Source organism: Somniosus microcephalus, chromosome 18 (genome assembly GCF_052327205.1).
Source record: "Somniosus microcephalus isolate GS21.2 chromosome 18, FLI_Smic_1.0, whole genome shotgun sequence".
Lineage (NCBI taxonomy): Eukaryota > Metazoa > Chordata > Chondrichthyes > Squaliformes > Somniosidae > Somniosus > Somniosus microcephalus.
The window spans coordinates 78,889,346-78,906,617 of NC_141004.1; positions in this window are offsets into that span (position 1 = coordinate 78,889,346).

Genomic DNA, 17,272 nt, shown 5'->3' on the forward strand with positions numbered 1-17,272 from the left:
CTGTGTCCAGTGGGGTACCTCAGGGATCGGTGCTGGGTCCCTTGTTGTTTGTGATCTACATAAATGATTTGGATGAGAATGTAAAAGGTATGATCAGTAAGTTCGCAGATGACACAAAAATTGGTGGGGTGGTAAATTGCGAGGAGGAAAGCCTCAGGCTACAGGACGATATAAATGGGTTGGTCAGATGGGCGGAAAAGTGGCAAATGGAATTTAACCCTGAAAAGTGCGAGGTGATGCAGTTTGGACGGACAAATAAGGCAAGGGAATACACAATGAGTGGTAGGACCCTAGGAAGTACAGAGGGTCAGAGGGACCTTGGTGTACATGTACATAGATCCCTGAAGGCAGCGGAGCAGGTAGATAAGGTGGTTAAAAAGGCATATGGGATACTTGCCTTCATTAGCCGAGGCATAGAATATAAGAGCAGGGAGGTTATGATGGAGCTGTACAAAACGCTGGTGAGGCCACAGCTGGAGTATTGTGTGCAGTTCTGGTTGCCTCACTATAGGAAGGATGTGATTGCTTTGGAGAGGGTGCAGAGAAGATTCACCAGGATGTTACCTGGGATGGAGCGCCTCAGCTATGAAGAGAGGCTGGACAGGCTGGGGTTGTTTTCCTTGGAGCAGAGAAGGCTGAGGGGGGACCTGATTGAGGTGTACAAAATGATGAGGGGCATAGATAGGGTAGATAAAGAGGAACTTTTCCCCTTAGTGGGGGGGGTCAATAACAAGGGGGCATAGATTCAGGGTAAGGGGCAGGAGATTTAGAGGGGATTTGAGGAGGAACTTCTTCACCCAGAGGGTGGTTGGAATGTGGAATTCAATGCCTGAAAGGGTGGTAGAGGCAGGAACCCTCACAACATTCAAGAAGCATTTGGATGAGCACTTGAAATGCCATTGCATACAAGGCTATGGACCAAATGCTGGAAAATGGGATTACACTGGACAGGGATGGATGGGCGGCGCAGACATGATGGGCCGAAGGGCCTCTTTCTGTGCTGTAAAACTCTATGACTCTATGACTCTATGACTGGATCAGTCACCAGTGAATCATTCTCTAGTGGAACAGTCTCCAGTGATTCAGTTTCTCATCACCAGTGGATCGATCCCCAGTGAATCAGTTCCAAGAGGAACAGTCCCCAGTGGATTAGTCCCCAGAGATTCAGTTCCCAAAGAATCAGTTCACAGTGAATCAGTTCCCAATGAATCAGATCCCAGTAAAACCGTTCCCAGTGGAACAGTTTCCAGTGGACCAGCACCCAGTGGCTCAGTCCCCAGTGATTCAGTACAAGTGAATCAGTTCCTAGTGAATGAGAACCCACTGAATCATTCTCCAGTGGATCAGCTCCCAGTGAATCAGTTTCCCAACCCCAGACAATCGATCTGAAGTGAATCAGTCCCCAGTGGATCAGGTACCTGTGAATCAGTTCCCAGTGAAGCAGTTCCCAGTGGAACTGTCCCCAGTGACTCAGTCCCCAGTGAATCAGTTGCCTGTGGATCAGTTCCCAGTGAATCAGTTCTCAGTGAATCATTCACCAGTCGATCAGTTCCCAGTGGAACAGTTTCCACTGGATCAGCTCTCATTGGCTCAGTCCCCAGTGATTCAGTACCAGTGAACAAGTTCCTAGTGAATCAGATCCCACTGAATCATTCTCCAGTGGAACAGTCCCCAGTGAATCAGTCCCCAGTGAATCAGTTCCCACTGGATCAGTCCACAGTGGATCAGTTCCCAGAGAGCCAGTTCCCAGTGGAACTGTCACCAGTGAATCAATCCCCAGTGGATCTGTCCCCAGTGAATCAGATCCTAGTGGATCAGCCCACAGTGAATCAGTTGCCAGTGGATCAGTCCCCAGTGGATCAGTCTCCAATGAATCAGTTCCCAGTGAAAAAATTCCCAGTGGATCAGTCACCAGTGAATCATTCTCTAGTGGAACAGTCGCCAGTGATTCAGTTTCCCATCACCAGTGGATCGATCCCCAGTGAATCAGTTCCAAGTGGAACAGTCCCCAGTGGATCAGTCCCCAGCGATTCAGTTCCCAATGATACAGTTCACAATCAATCAGTTTCCAGTGGATCACTCCCCAGTGGATCAGTCCCCATTGAATCAGTTGCCAGTGAATCAGTTCAAAGTGGATCAGTCACCAGTGGGTCAATCCAGAGGGAATCACTTCCCAGTGATTCATGTCCCAGTGGATCAGTCCTCAGTGAAACAGTTCCCAGAGAATGTTTTCCCAGTGGATCAACCCCCAGTGGATCAGTCCCCAGTGGATCAGTCCACAGGGAATCAGTTCCCAGTAAACCAGTTCTCAGTGGATCAGACCACAGTGAATCAGTCCCCAGTGAATCAGTCCCCAGCGGATGAGTCCCCAGTGAATCAGTTCCCAGTGATTCAGTTCCCAGTGGATCAGTCCACAGTGAATCAGTTCCCAGTGAATCATTTCCCAGTGGATCAATACCCAGTGGCTCACTCCACAGTGATTTGGTTCCCAGTGAAGCATTCCCCAGTGGAACAGTTCCCCATCCCCAGTGGATCGATTCCCAGTGAATCAGTCCCCAGTGAATCAGATAGCTTTCCCCAGTGTATCAGTCCCCAGTGTATCTGTTTCCCATCCCCAGTGAATCAGTCCTCAGTGAATCAGTACCCAGTGAATCATTTCCCAGTGGTTCAATCCCCAGTGAATCGGTCCTGAGTGAATCATTCCCCAGTGGATCAGTTCCCAGGGAATCAGTTCCCAATCCCCAGTCGATCGATCCCCATTGAATCAGTCCCCAGTCAATTGATCCCAGTCGAACAGTTCCCAGTGGATCAGTGCACAATGTATCAGTTTCCCACCCCCAGTGGATCAGTCCCCAGTGAATCAGTTCCCAGTGGATCAGTACACAGTTGATCAGTTCCCAGTGAATCACTTCCCAGTGAATCAGACCCCAGTGAATCAGTCCCGAGTGAATCAATTCCCAGTGAATCACTTCCCTGTAGATCAGTCCTCAGTGGATCATTCCCGAATAAATCAATTCCCAGTGACTCAGTTCCCAGTATATCAGTCCTAAGTGGATCAGTCCCCAGTGAATCAGTTCCATGTGAACCATTTCCCAGTGGCTCTGTCCACAGTGGATCAGCTTCCAGTGGATCATTCCCCAGTGAATCAGTTCCCGGTGAATCATTTCCCAGTGGATTGCTCTTCACTGAATCAGTCTGTAGTGAATCTGTACGCTGTGGATCAGTCCCCAGTGGGTCAGTCCCCATTGAATCAATTCTCAGTGAATCATTTCCCAGTGGAGCAATCCCCAGTGGATCAGTCCACAGTGAATCATTTAGCAGTGAATCATTCCCCAGTGGAGCAGTTCCCAGTGAATCAGTTCCACATTCCCAGTGGATCAATCCCCAGTAAATCAGTCCCCAGTGAATCAGAATCCATTCGATCAGTCCCCAGTGAATCAGTTTCCCTCCCCCAGTTGATCAGTCCCCAGAGAATCAGTCCCTATTGAATCAGTTACAAGTGGATCAGTCCCGAATGAATCAATTCTCAGTGGACCTGTCCCCAGTGATTCGTTCCCCACTGAATCAGATCCCAGTGAATCATTTCCCAGTGGATCTGTCCCCAGTGATTCGTTCCCCAGTGAATCAGTTCCCAGCGCTTCATTTTCCAGTGGATCAGCCTTCACTGGTTCTGTCCGCAGTGAATCAGTCCCTAGTGAATCAATTTCCAGTGGATCAGTCCCCATAGAATCAGTTCCCCATGAATCAATTTACAGTGAATCAGTTCCCAGTGGATCAGATCCCAGTAAAATAGTTCCCAGTGGATCAGTTCCCAGTGGAACAGTTTCCAGTGGATCAGCTCCCAGTGGCTCAGTCCACAGTGACTCAGTACCAATGAATCATTTCCTAGTGAATCAGACCCCACTGAATCATTCTCCAGTGGATCAGCCCTCAGTCAATCAGTTTCCCATCCCCAGAGGATCGATCCCAAATGAATCAGTCCCCAGTGAATCAATTCCCAGTGAATCAGTTCCCAGTGAGTCGGTCCCCAATGAAGCCGTTCCCAGTGAATCAGCTGCCACTGAATCCATTCCCAGTGGATCAGTCCCAGTAGATCAGTTCTCAGTGAATATGGCCCAAGTAGATGAGTTCCCAGTGGATCATTCCCCAGTGGCTCAGTCCACAATGAATCAGTTCCCAGTGAATCAATTCCCAGTGGATCAATCCCTAGTGGATCAGTCTCCATTGAATCATTCCCAGTGAATCAGATACAAATGAATCAGTTCCCCATCCCTAGTGGATCGAGCCCCTGTTAATCAGCCCCCAGCATATCAGTTCCCAGTGGATCAGTCCCCAGCGATTCAGTTCCCAATGATTCAGTTCACAGTGAATCAGTTCCCAGTGGATCACTCCCCAGTGGATCAGTCGCCATTGAATCAGTTGCCAGTGAATGAGTTCCCAGTGGATCAGCCCCAGTGAATCAGTTCCCAGTGAATCATTTCCCAGTGGATTGCCATTCACTGAATCAGTCTGCAGTGAATCTGTTCCCTGTGCATCAGTCCCCAGTGGGTCAGTTCCCAATGGATCAGTCCACAATGTATTATTCCCCAGTGAATCATTCCCCAGTGGATCAGTCCCCAGTGAATCAGTTCCCAGTGAATTAGTCCCCAGTGAATCAGTTCCCAGTGGATCAGTCCCCAGTGGTTCAGTTCCCAGTGAATCAGTTCCCCATGAATAATTTCCCAGTGGATGAATAACCAGTGGATCAGTCCCCAGTGAAAAGGTGCCAGTGACTCATTCCCCAATGGATCAGTTCCCGGTTAATCAGTCCCAAGTGAATGAGTTACCAGTGGATCAGTGCCCAGTGGATCAGCCCCCAGTGAATCAGTTCCCAGTGAATCAGTTCCCAGTGAATCATTTCCCACTGGATCAATCCCCAGTGGATCAGTCCCCAGTGAATCAGTCCCAATTGAATCCATTCGCAGTGAATCAGTCCCCAGTGAATCAGTTCCCAGTGGATCAGTCCTCAGTGGATCACTTCTTAGTGAATCAGTTCCCCATGAATAATTTCCCAGTGGATGAATACCCAGTGGATCAGATCCCAGTGAAAAGATCCCAGTGAATCATTCCCCAGTGGGTCAGTCCCCGGTTGATCAGTCCCAAGTGAATAGGTTTCCCATCCCCAATCGAGTAGTCTCCAGTGATTCCGTTTCCCATCCCCAGTGGATGAGTCTCCAGTGTATCAGTCGACAATGAATCAGTTCCCAGTGAATCATTTCACACTGCATCAATCCCCAGTGGATCAGTCCCCAGTGAATCAGACCCCACTGAATCCGTTCCCAGAGGATCAGTCCCGAGTAAAAAGTTCCCAGTGAATCATTCCCCAGTGGATCAGATCCCAGTGAATCAGTCCCATGTGAATCAGTTCACAGTGGATCAGTCCCCAGTGGAGGAGTCCCCAGTGAATCAGTTCCCAGTGAATCAGTTCTCATTGGATCAGTCCACAGTGAATCAGTTCCCAGTGAATCATTTCCCAGTGGATCGATTCCCAGTGAATCAGTCCCCAATGAATCAGATACCCTGCCCAGTGTATCAGTCCCTAGTGAATCCGTTTCCCATCCCTAGTGAATCAGTCCTCAGTGAATCATTTCCCAGTTAATCAGTACCCAGTGAATCAGTCTTCAGTGAATCATTTCCCAGAGGTTTACTCCCCAGTGAATCGGTCCTGGGTGAATCATTCCCCAGTGGATCAGTTCCCAGTGAATCAGTTCCCCATCCCCAGTGGATCGATCCCCAGTAAACCAGTCCTCAGTTGATTGATCCCAGCCAATCAGTTCCCAGTGGATCAGTGCACAATGTATCAGTTTCCCATCCCCAGTGTATCAGTTCCCAGTGAATCAGTTCCCAGTGGATCAGTCCACAGTTGATCAGTTCCCTGTGAATTACTTCCCAGTGAATCACACCCTAGTGAATCAATCCCCAGTGAATCAGTCCCCACTAGAACAGTCGCCAATGAATCAGTTCTCAGTGCATCAGTCCCAAGTGAAACAATTCCCAGTGAATCAGTTCCCAGTAGATCAGTTCCCAGTAGATCAGTCCTCTGTGGATCAGTTCCCAGTGAAACAGTTCCAGGTGAACCATTTCCCAGTGGGTCTGTCCCCAGTGGATCAGTTCCCAGTGGATCAGTCCCGAATAGATCAGTTCCCAGTGAATCAGTTCCCAGTAGGTCAGTCCTCAGTGGATCAGTCCCCAGTGAATCAGTTCCCAGTGAATCATTTCCCAGTGGATCACACTTCACTGAATCAGTCTGCAGTGAATCTGTTCCCTATGGGTCAGTCCCCAGTGGGTTAGTTCCCAATGAATCAGTCCACAGTGTATCATTCCCCAGTGAATCATTTCCCAGTGAATCAGTTCCCAGTGAATCTTTTCCCACTGGAGCAATCCCCAGTGGATCAGTCCCCAGTGAATCATTTCCCAGTGGATCAGTCCCCAGTGAATCAGTCCCCAGTGGATCAGTCCCCAGTGAATCAATCCCCAGTGGATCAGTCCCCAGTGAATCATTTCCCAGTGGATCAGGCCCCAGCGATTCAGGTCCCAATGAATCAGTTCACAGTGACTCAGTTCCCAGTGGATCACTCCCCAGTGGATCAGTCCCCATTGAATCAGTTGCCAGTGAATCAGTTCCCAGTGGTTCAGTCCCCAGTGAATCAGTTCCCAGTTAATCATTTCCCAGTGGATCAATCCCCAGTGGATGAGTCCCCATTGAATCATTCCCAGTGGATCAGATCCCAACGAATCATTTCCCCATCCCCAGTGGATCGATCCCCAACTAATCAGTCCTCAGTGAATCAGATCTGAGTAGATCCCTCCCAAGTGGATCAGTCCACAGTGAATCAGATTCCCATCACCAGTGGATCAGTCAACAGTGAATCAGTCCCCATTGAACCCGTTCCCAGGGAATCAGTGCTCAGTGAATAAGTTCCCAGTGGATCAGTCCCCAGTGAATCAGTTCCCAATGAATCATGCCCCAGGGAATCACATCCGAGTGAACCAGTCCCAAGTGAATCAGTTCCCAGTGGATCAGTCCCCAGTGGATCAGTCCCCAGTGAATCAATTCCCTATTAACAGTAGATTGATCCTCAGTGGGTTAGTCCCCAGTGAATCAGTTCCCAGTGAATAAATTCCCAGTGGATCAATCACTAGTGAATCATTCTCCAGTCAATAATTTCCCAGTGAATCATTCCCCAGTGTACCAGTTCCCAGTGAATCAGTTCCCCAACTCCAGTGGATCGATCTGTACTGAATCAGTCCCTAGTGAATCAGATCCCTTGCGAGCAGTCCCCAGTGGATCAGACCCCAGTGAATATGTTTCCCATCCCCAGTGGATCAGTCCCCAGTGAATCAATCCCCATTGTATCTGTCCCCAGTGAATCATTACCCAATGAATCAGTCCCCAATGAATCAGTTCCCAGTCAATCATTCCCCAGTGGATCCATTCCCAGTGAATCAGTCAAAATGAATCAGTTCCCAGTGGATCAGTCCCCAGTGGATCAATCCCCAGTGAATCAGTTCCCAGTGAATCATTTCCCAGTGGATCTATCCCCAGTGGATCAGTCCCCAGTAAATTTGATTCACATCCCCAGTCGACCACTCCCCAATGATTCCATTTTGCATCCCCAGTGGATCAGTCCCCAGTGAATCACTCCCCATTCAAGCAGTTCCCAGTGGATCAGTCCCCAGTGGATCAATCCCCAGTGAATCACTTCCCAGTGAATCACTCCCCAGTGGATCACTCCCCAGTGAAAAGTTCCCAGTGACACATTCCCCAGTGGATCAGTTTCCAGTTAATCAATCCCAGTGAATCAGTTACTAGTGGCTCAGTCCCCAATGAATCAGTTCCCAGTGAATCCGTTCCCAGTGGATCAGTCCACAGTGAATCAGTTCCCAGTGAATCATTTCCCAGTGGATGAAACCCCAGTGGATCAGTCCACAGTGAATTGGTTCACAGTGAATCATTCCCCAGTCGATCAGTTCCCCATTCCCAGTGGATGGATCCCCAATCAATCAGTCCCCAGGGAATCAGATAAGCTTCCCTAGTGTATCAGTCCCCAGTGAATCAGATAACCTTCCCCAGTGAATCAGTCCCCAGTGAATCAGATACTCCTCCCCAGTGTATCAGTCCCCAGTGAATTCGTTTCCCATCCCCAGTGAATCAGTCCTCAGTGAATCAGTTCCCAGTGAATCATTTCCCAGTAGAGCTGTCCCCAGTGAAGCATTCCCTAGTGAATCAATACCCAGTGGATCATTTCCCAGTGGATCAGTCTGCACTGAATCAGTCTGCAGTGAATCATTTTCCACTGGTTCAATCCCCAGTGGATCAGTCCCCAGTGAATCGGTCCCCAGTGAATCATTCTGGAGTGGATAAGTTCCCAGTGATACAGTTCCCCATCCCCAGTGGATAGTTCCCCAGTGAATCAGTCCCCAGTCAATCAGATCCCAGTCGATCAGTTCCCAGTGGATAAGTGCACAATGTACCAGCTCCCATCTGCAGTGGATCAGTCCCCAGAGAATCAGTTCCCAGTGGATCAGTGACCAGTCCCACGGTCATTAAATCTCTGATTACCACAATCAGTCCACAGTTGATCAGTTCCCAGTGAATCACTTCCCAGTGAAGCAGACCCCAGTGAATCAGTCCCCAGTGAATCAGTCCCAGTAGATCAGTCACCAGTGAATCAGTTCCCAGTGCATCAGTCCTGAGTGAATCAATTCCCAGTGAATCAGTTCCCAGTAGATCAGTCCTCAGTGGATCAGTCCCCAGCGAATCAATTCCACGGGAACCATTTCCCAGTGGATCTGTCCCCAGTGGATCACTTCCCAGAGGATCAGTCACGAATGAATCAATTCCCAGTGAATCAGTTTCCAGTAGATCAGTCCTCAGTGGATCAGTCCCCAGTAAATCAGTTCCACGTGAATCATTTCCCAGTGGATCTGTCCCCAGTGGATCAGTCCCCAGTGATTCAGTTCCCAGTGAATCATTTCCCAGTGGATCACTCTTCACTGAATCAGTCGGGAGTGAATCAGTTCCCTGTGGATCAGTCCCCAGTGGGTCAGTTCCCAATGGATCCGTCCACAGTGAATCATTCCACTGTGAATTTTTCCCACTGGATCAGTCCCCAGCGATTGAAGTCCCAATGAATCAGTCCACAGTGAATCAGTACCCAATGAATCAGATCCCAGTAAAACAGGTCCCAGTGGAACAGTTTCCAGTGGATCAGCACCCACTGGCTCAGTCCCCAGTGATTCAGCACCAGTGAATCAGTTCCGAGTGAATCAGAACCCACTGAATCATTCTCCAGTGAATCAGCACCCAGTGAATCAGTTTCCCAACCCCAGAGGATCGATCCCAAGTGAATCAGTCCCCAGTGGATCAGGTACCTGTGAATCAGTTCCCAGTGAAGCAGCTTCTAGTGTAACTGTCCCCAGTGACTCAGTCCCCAGTGAATCAGTTGCCTGTGGATCAGTTCCCAGTTAATCAGTTCCCGGTGAATCATTCGCCAGTCGATCAGTTCCCAGGGGAACAGTTCCCACTGGATCAGCTCTCAGTGGTGCAGTCCGCAGTGATTCAGTACCAGTGAACCAGTTCCTAGTGAATCAGTCCCCACTGAATCATTCTCCAGTGGAACAGTCCCCAGTGAATCAGTCCCCAGTGAATCAGTTCCCACTGGATCAGTCCACAGTGGATCAGTTCCCAGAGAACCAGTTCCCAGTGAATCATTCCCAGTGGATCAATCCCCAATTGATCAGTCCCCAGTGAATCAGTTCCCAGTGAATCATTTGCCAGTGGATCAGTTCCCAATGAATCAGTTGCCTGTGAATCAATTCCCAGTGAAGCAGGTCCCAGTGGAACAGTTCCCAGTGGAACTGTCACCAGTGAATCATTCCCCACTGGATCTGTCCCCAGTGAATCAGATCCTAGTGGATCAGCCTGCAGTGAATCAGTTGCCAGTGGATCAGTCCCCAGTGGATCAGTCTCCAATGAATCAGTTCCCAGTGAAAAACTTCCCAGCGGATCTGTCACCAGTGAATCATTCTCTAGTGGAACAGTCTCCAGTGAATCAGTTTCCCATCACCAGTGGATCGATCCCCAGTGAATCAGTTCCAAGTGGAACGGTCCCCAGTGGATCAGTCCCCAGCGATTCAGTTGCCAATGATACAATTCACAGTGAATCCATTCCCAGTGGATCTCTCCCCAGTGGATCAGTCCCCATTGAATCAGTTGCCAGTGAATCAGTTCCAAGTGGATCAGTCCCCAGTGGGTCAATCCAGAGTGAATCACTTCCCACTGATTCACTTCCCAGTGTATCAGTCCTCAGTGAAACAGTTCCCAGAGAATGTTTTCCCAGTGGATCAACCTCCAGTGGATCAGTCCCCAGTGGATCAGTCCCCAGTGAATCTGTTCCCAGTAAACCAGTTCTCAGTGAATCAGACCACAGTGAATCAGTCCCCAGTGAATCAGTTCCCAGTGAATCAGTCCTCAGTGAATCAGTTCCCAGTGAATCATTTCCCAGTGGATCAATCCCCAGTGGCTTACTCCACAGTGATTTGGTTCCCAGTGAATCATTCCCCAGTGGAACAGTTCCCCATCCCCAGTGGATCGGTTCCCAGTGAATCAGACCCCAGTGAATCAGATAGCTTTCCCCAGTGTATCACTCCCAAGTGTATCTGCTTCCCATCCCCAGTGAATCAGTCCTCAGTGAATCAGTACCCAGTGAATCATTTCCCAGTGGTTTAATCCCCAGTGGTTCAATCCCCAGTGAACCGGTCCTGAGTGAATCATTCCCCAGTGGATCAGTTCCCAGGGAATCAGTTCCCAATCCCCAGTCGACCGATCCCTATTGAATCAGTCCCCAGTCAATTGATCCCAGTTGAACAGTTCCCAGTGGATCAGTGCACAATGTATCAGTTTCCCACCCCCAGTGGATCAGTCCCCAGTGAATCAGTTCCCAGTGGATCAGTACACAGTTGATCAGTTCCCAGTGAATCACTTCCCATTGAATCAGAACCCAGTGAATCAGTCCCGAGTGAATCAATTCCTAGTGAATCAGTTCCCAATATATCAGTCCTCAGTGGATCAGTCCCCAGTTAATCAGTTCCATGTGAACCATTTCCCAGTGGCTCTGTCCCCAGTGGATCAGATTCCAGTGGATCATTCCCCAGTGAATCAGTTCCCGGAGAATCATTTCCCAGTGGATTGCTCTTCACTGAATCAGTCCACAGTGAATCTGTTCCCTGTGGATCAGTCCCCAGTGGGTCAGTTCCCAATGGATCAGTTCCCAGTAAATCAGTTCCCAGTGGATCAGTTCCCAGTGAATCAGTTCCCCATGAATAATTTCCCAGTGGATGAATAACCAGAGGACCAGTCCCCATTGAAAAGTTCCCAGTGACTCATTCCCCAGTGGACCAGTTCCCAGTTAATCAGTCCCAACTGAATGAGTTCCCAGTGGATCAGTCCCCAGTGAACCAGTTTCCCACCCCCAGTCGCTCAGTCCCCAGTGATTCCATTTCCCATCCCCAGTGGATGAGTCCACAATGTATCAGTCACGATTGAATCCATACCCAGTGGATCAGTCCCCAGTGCTTCAGTCCCCAGTGGATCAGACCCCAGTGAATCAGTCCCCATTGAATCCCTTCGCAGTGTATCAGTCCCCAGTGAATCAGTTCCCGGTGGATCAGTCCACAGTGGATCAGTTCTTGGTGAATCAGTTCCCCATGAATAATTTCCCAGTGGATTAATACACAGTGGATCCGTTCCCTGTGAAAAGTTCCCAGTGAATCAGTCCCCAGTGGATGAGTCCCCAGTGAATCAGTTCCCAGTGAATCAGTTCCCAGTGGATCAGTCCACAGTGAGTCAGTTCCCAGTGAATCATTTCGCAGTGGATCAATCCCCAGTGGATCAGTCCACAGTGATTTGGTTCCCAGTGAATCATTCCCTAGTGGGACAGTTCCCCATCCCCAGTGGATCGATTCCCAGTGAATCAGTCCCCAGTGAATCAGATAGTTTTCCCCAGTCTATCAGCCCCCAGTGTATCTGTTTCCCATCCTCAGTGAATCAGTCCTCAGTGAATCAGCACCCCGTGAATCATTTCCCAGTGATTTAATCCCCAGTGGTTCAATCCCCAGTGAATCGGTCCTGAGTGAATCATTCCCCAGTGGGTCAGTTCCCAGGGAATCAGTTCCCAATCCCCAGTCGATCAATCCCCATTGAATCAGTCCCCAGTCAATTGATCCCAGTTGAACAGTTCCCAGGGAATCAGTGCACAATGTATCAGTTTCCCACCCCTAGTGGATCAGTCCCCAGTGAATCAGTTCCCAGTGGATCAGTACACAGTTGATCAGTTCCCAGTGAATCACTTCCCAGTGAATCAGACCCCAGTAAATCAGTCCCGAGTGAATCAATTCCCAGTGAATCAGTTCCCTGTAGATCAGTCCTCAGTGGATCATTCCCAAATAAATCAATTCCCAGTGACTCCATTCCCAGTATACTAGTCCTCAGTGGATCAGTCCCCAGTGAATCAGTTCCATGTGAACCATTTCCCAGTGGCTCTGTCCACAGTGGATCTGTTTCCAGTGGATCATTCCCCAGTGAATCAGTTCCCGGTGAATCATTTCCCAGTGGATTGCTCTTCACTGAATCAGTCCACAGTGAATCTGTTCCCTGTGGATCAGCCCCCAGTGGGTCAGTTCCCAATGGATCAGTCCACAGAGTATCATTCCCCAGTGAATCATTTCCCAGTGGATCAATCCCCAGTGATTCAGGTCCAAATGAATCAGTTCACAGTGAATCAGTTCCCAGTGGATCATTCCCCAGTGGATCAGTCCCCATTGAATCAGTTGCCAGTGAATCAGTTCCCAGTGAATCAGTTCCCCATGATTAATTTCGCAGTGGATGAATAACCAAAGGACCAGTCCCCAGTGAAAAGTTCCCAGTGACTCATACCCCAGTGGACCAGTTCCCAGTTAATCAGTCCCAACTGAATGAATTCCCAGTGGATCAGTCCCAAGTGAATCAGTTTCCCACCCCCAGTTGCTCAGTCACCAGTGATTCCATTTCCCATCCCCAGTGGATGAGTCCACAGTGTATCAGTCACGATTGAATTCATACACAGTGGATCAGTCCCCAGTGGTTCAGTCCCCAGTGGATCAGACCCCAGTGAATCAGTCCCCATTGAATCCCTTCACAGTGTATCAGTCCCCAGTGAATCAGTTCCCGGTGGATCAGTGCACAGTGGATCAGTTCTTGGTGAATCAGTTCCCCATTAATAATTTCCCAGTGGATTCATACACAGTGGATCAGTTCCCAGTGAAAAGTTCCCAGTGAATCAGTCCCCAGTGGATGAGTCCCCAGTGAATCAGTTCCCAGTGAATCAGTTCCCAGTGGATCAGTCCACAGTGAGTCAGTTCCCACTGAATCATTTCCAAGTGGATCAATCCCCAGTGGATCAGTCCACAGTGATTTGGTTCCCAGTGAAACATTCCCCAGTGGATCAGTTCCCCATCCCCAGTGGATCGACTCCCAATGAATCAGTCCCCAGTGAATCAGATAGCATTCCCCAGTGTATCAGTCCCCAGTGTGTCCGTTTCCCATCCCCAGTGAATCAGTCCTCAGTAAATCAGTTCCCAGTGAATCATTTCCCAGTGGAGCTGTTCCCAGTGAATCATTCCCCAGTGAATCAGTACCCAGTGAATCATTTTCCAGTGGTTCAGTCTCCACTGAATCAGTCTGCAGTGAATCATTCCCCAGTGGTTTAATCCCCAGTGGTTCAGTCCCCAGTGATTCAGTCCTAAGTGAATCATTCCCCAGTGGACCAGTTCCCAGGGAATCAGTTCCCAATCCCCAGGTGATCGATCCCAATGACTCAGTCCCCAGTCAATTGATCCCAGTCGGACAGTTCCCAGTGGATCAGTCCCCAATGAATCAGATACCCTGCCCAGTGTATCAGTCCCTAGTGAATCCGTTTCCCATCCCTAGTGAATCGGTCCTCAGTGAATCATTTCCCAGTTAATCAGTACCCAGTGAATCAGTCTTCAGTGAATCATTTCCCAGAGGTTTAATCCCCAGTGAATCGGTCCTGAGTGAATCATTCCCCAGTGGATCAGGTCCCAGTGAATCAGTTCCCCATCCCCAGTGGATCGATCCCCAGTAAATCAGTCCTCAGTTGATTGATCCCAGCCAATCAGTTCCCAGTGGATCAGTGCACAATGTATCAGTTTCCCATCCCCAGTGTATTAGTTCCCAGTGAATCAGTTCCCAGTGGATCAGTCCACAGTTGATCAGTTCCCTGTGAATTACTACCCAGTGAATCACACCCCAGTGAATCAATCCCCAGTGAATCAGTCCCCACTAGAACAGTCCCCAGTGAATCAGTTCTCAGTGCATCAGTCCCAAGTGAAACAATTCCCAGTGAACCAGTTCCCAGTAGATCAGTTCCCAGTAGATCAGTCCTCTGTGGATCAGTTCCCAGTGAAACAGTTCCAGGTGAACCATTTCCCAGTGGGTCTGTCCCCAGTGGATCAGTTCCCAGTGGATCAGTCCCGAATAGATCAGTTCCCAGTGAATCAGTTCCCAGTAGATCAGTCCTCAGTGGATCAGTCCCCAGTGAATCAGTTCCCAGTGAATCATTTCCCAGTGGATCACTCTTCACTGAATCAGTCTGTAGTGAATCTGTTCCCTATGGGTCAGTCCCCAGTGGGTTAGTTCCCAATGAATCAGTCCACAGTGTATCATTCCCCAGTGAATCATTTCCCAGTGAATCAGTTCCCAGTGAATCTTTTCCCACTGGAGCAATCCCCAGTGGATCAGTCCCCAGTGAATCATTTCCCAATGGATCAGTCCCCAGTGAATCAGTCCCCAGTGGATCAGTCCCCAGTGAACCAATCCCCAGTGGATCAGTCCCCAGTGAATCATTTCCCAGTGGATCAGGCCCCAGCGATTCAGGTCCCAATGAATCAGTTCACAGTGACTCAGTTCCCAATGGATCACTCCCCAGTGGATCAGTCCCCATTGAATCAGTTGCCAGTGAATCAGTTCCCAGTGGTTCAGTCCCCAGTGAATCAGTTCCCAGTTAATCAGTTCCCAGTGGATCAATCCCCAGTGGATTAGTCCCCATTGAATCATTCCCAGTGGATCAGATCCCAACGAATCATTTCCCAATCCCCAGTGGATCGATCCCCAACTAATCAGTCCTCAGTGAATCAGATCTGAGTAGATCCCTCCCAAGTGGATCAGTCCACAGTGAATCAGATTCCCATCACCAGTGGATCAGTCAACAGTGAATCAGTCCCCATTGAACCCGTTCCCAGGGAATCAGTGCCCAGTGAATAAGTTCCCAGTGGATCAGTCCCCAGTGAATCAGTTCCCAATGAATCATGCCCCAGGGAATCACATCCTAGTGAACCAGTCCCAAGTGAATCTGTTCCCAGTGGATCAGTCCCCAGTGGATCAGTCCCCAGTGAATCAATTCCCCATTAACAGTAGATTGATCCTCAGTGGATTAGTCCCCAGTGAATCAGTTCCCAGTGAATAAATTCCCAGTGGATCAATCACTAGTGAATCATTCTCCAGTTAATAATTTCCCAGTGAATCATTCCCCAGTGTACCAGTTCCCACTGAATCAGTTCCCCAACTCCAGGGAATCGATCTGTACTGAATCAGTCCCTAGTGAATCAGATCCCTTGCCAGCAGTCCCCAGTGGATCAGACCCCAGTGAATATGTTTCCCATCCCCAGTGGATCAGTCCCCAGTGAATCAATCCCCATTGTATCTGTCCCCAGTGAATCATTACCCAATGAACCAGTCCCCAATGAATCAGTTCCCAGTCAATCATTCCCCAGTGGATCCGTTCCCAGTGAATCAGTCAAAATGAATCAGTTCCCAGTGGATCAGTCCCCAGTGGATCAATCCCCAGTGAATCAGTTCCCAGTGAATCAGTTTCCAGTAGATCAGTCCTCAGTGGACCAGTCCCCAGTAAATCAGTTCCACGTGAATCATTTCCCAGTGTATCTGTCCCCAGTGGATCAGTCCCCAGTGATTCAGTTCCCAGTGAATCATTTCCCAGTGGATCACTCTTCACTGAATCAGTCGGGAGTGAATCAGTTCCCTGTGGATCAGTCCCCAGTGGGTCAGTTCCCAATAGATCCGCCCACAGTGAATCATTCCACTGTGAATTTTTCCCACTGGATCAGTCCCCAGCGATTCAAGTCCCAATGAATCAGTCCACAGTGAATCAGTACACAATGAATCAGATCCCAGTAAAACAGGTCCCAGTGGAACAGTTTCCGGTGGATCAGCACCCACTGGCTCAGTCCCCAGTGATTCAGCACCAGTGAATCAGTTCCGAGTGAATCAGAACTCACTGAATCATTCTCCAGTGAATCAGCACCCAGTGAATCAGTTTCCCAACCCCAGAGGATCGATCCCAAGTGAATCAGTCCCCAGTGGATCAGGTACCTGTGAATCAGTTCCCAGTGAAGCAGCTTCCAGTGTAACTGTCCCCAGTGACTCAGTCCCCAGTGAATCAGTTGCCTGTGGATCAGTTCCCAGTGAATCAGTTCCCGGTGAATCATTCGCCAGTCGATCAGTTCCCAGGGGAACAGTTCCCACTGGATCAGCTCTCAGTGGTGCAGTCCGCAGTGATTCAGTACCAGTGAACCAGTTCCTAGTGAATCAGTCCCCACTGAATCATTCTCCAGTGGAACAGTCCCCAGTGAATCAGTCCCCAGTGAATCAGTACACAGTTGATCAGTTCCCAGTGAATCACTTCCCAGTGAATCAGACCCCAGTAAATCAGTCCCGAGTGAATCAATTCCCAGTGAATCAGTTCCCTGTAGATCAGTCCTCAGTGGATCATTCCCAAATAAATCAATTCCCAGTGACTCCATTCCCAGTATATTAGCCCTCAGTGGATCAGTCCCCAGTGAATCAGTTTCATGTGGACCATTTCCCAGTGGCTCTGTCCACAGTGGATCTGTTTCCAGTGGATCATTCCCCAGTGAATCAGTTCCCGGTGAATCATTTCCCAGTGGATTGCTCTTCACTGAATCAGTCCACAGTGAATCTGTTCCCTGTGGATCAGCCCCCAGTGGGTCAGTTCCCAATGGATCAGTCCACAGAGTATCATTCCCCAGTGAATCATTTCCCAGTGGATCAATCCCCAGTGATTCAGGTCCAAATGAATCAGTTCACAGTGAATCAGTTCCCAGTGGATCATTCCCCAGTGGATCAGTCCCCATTGAA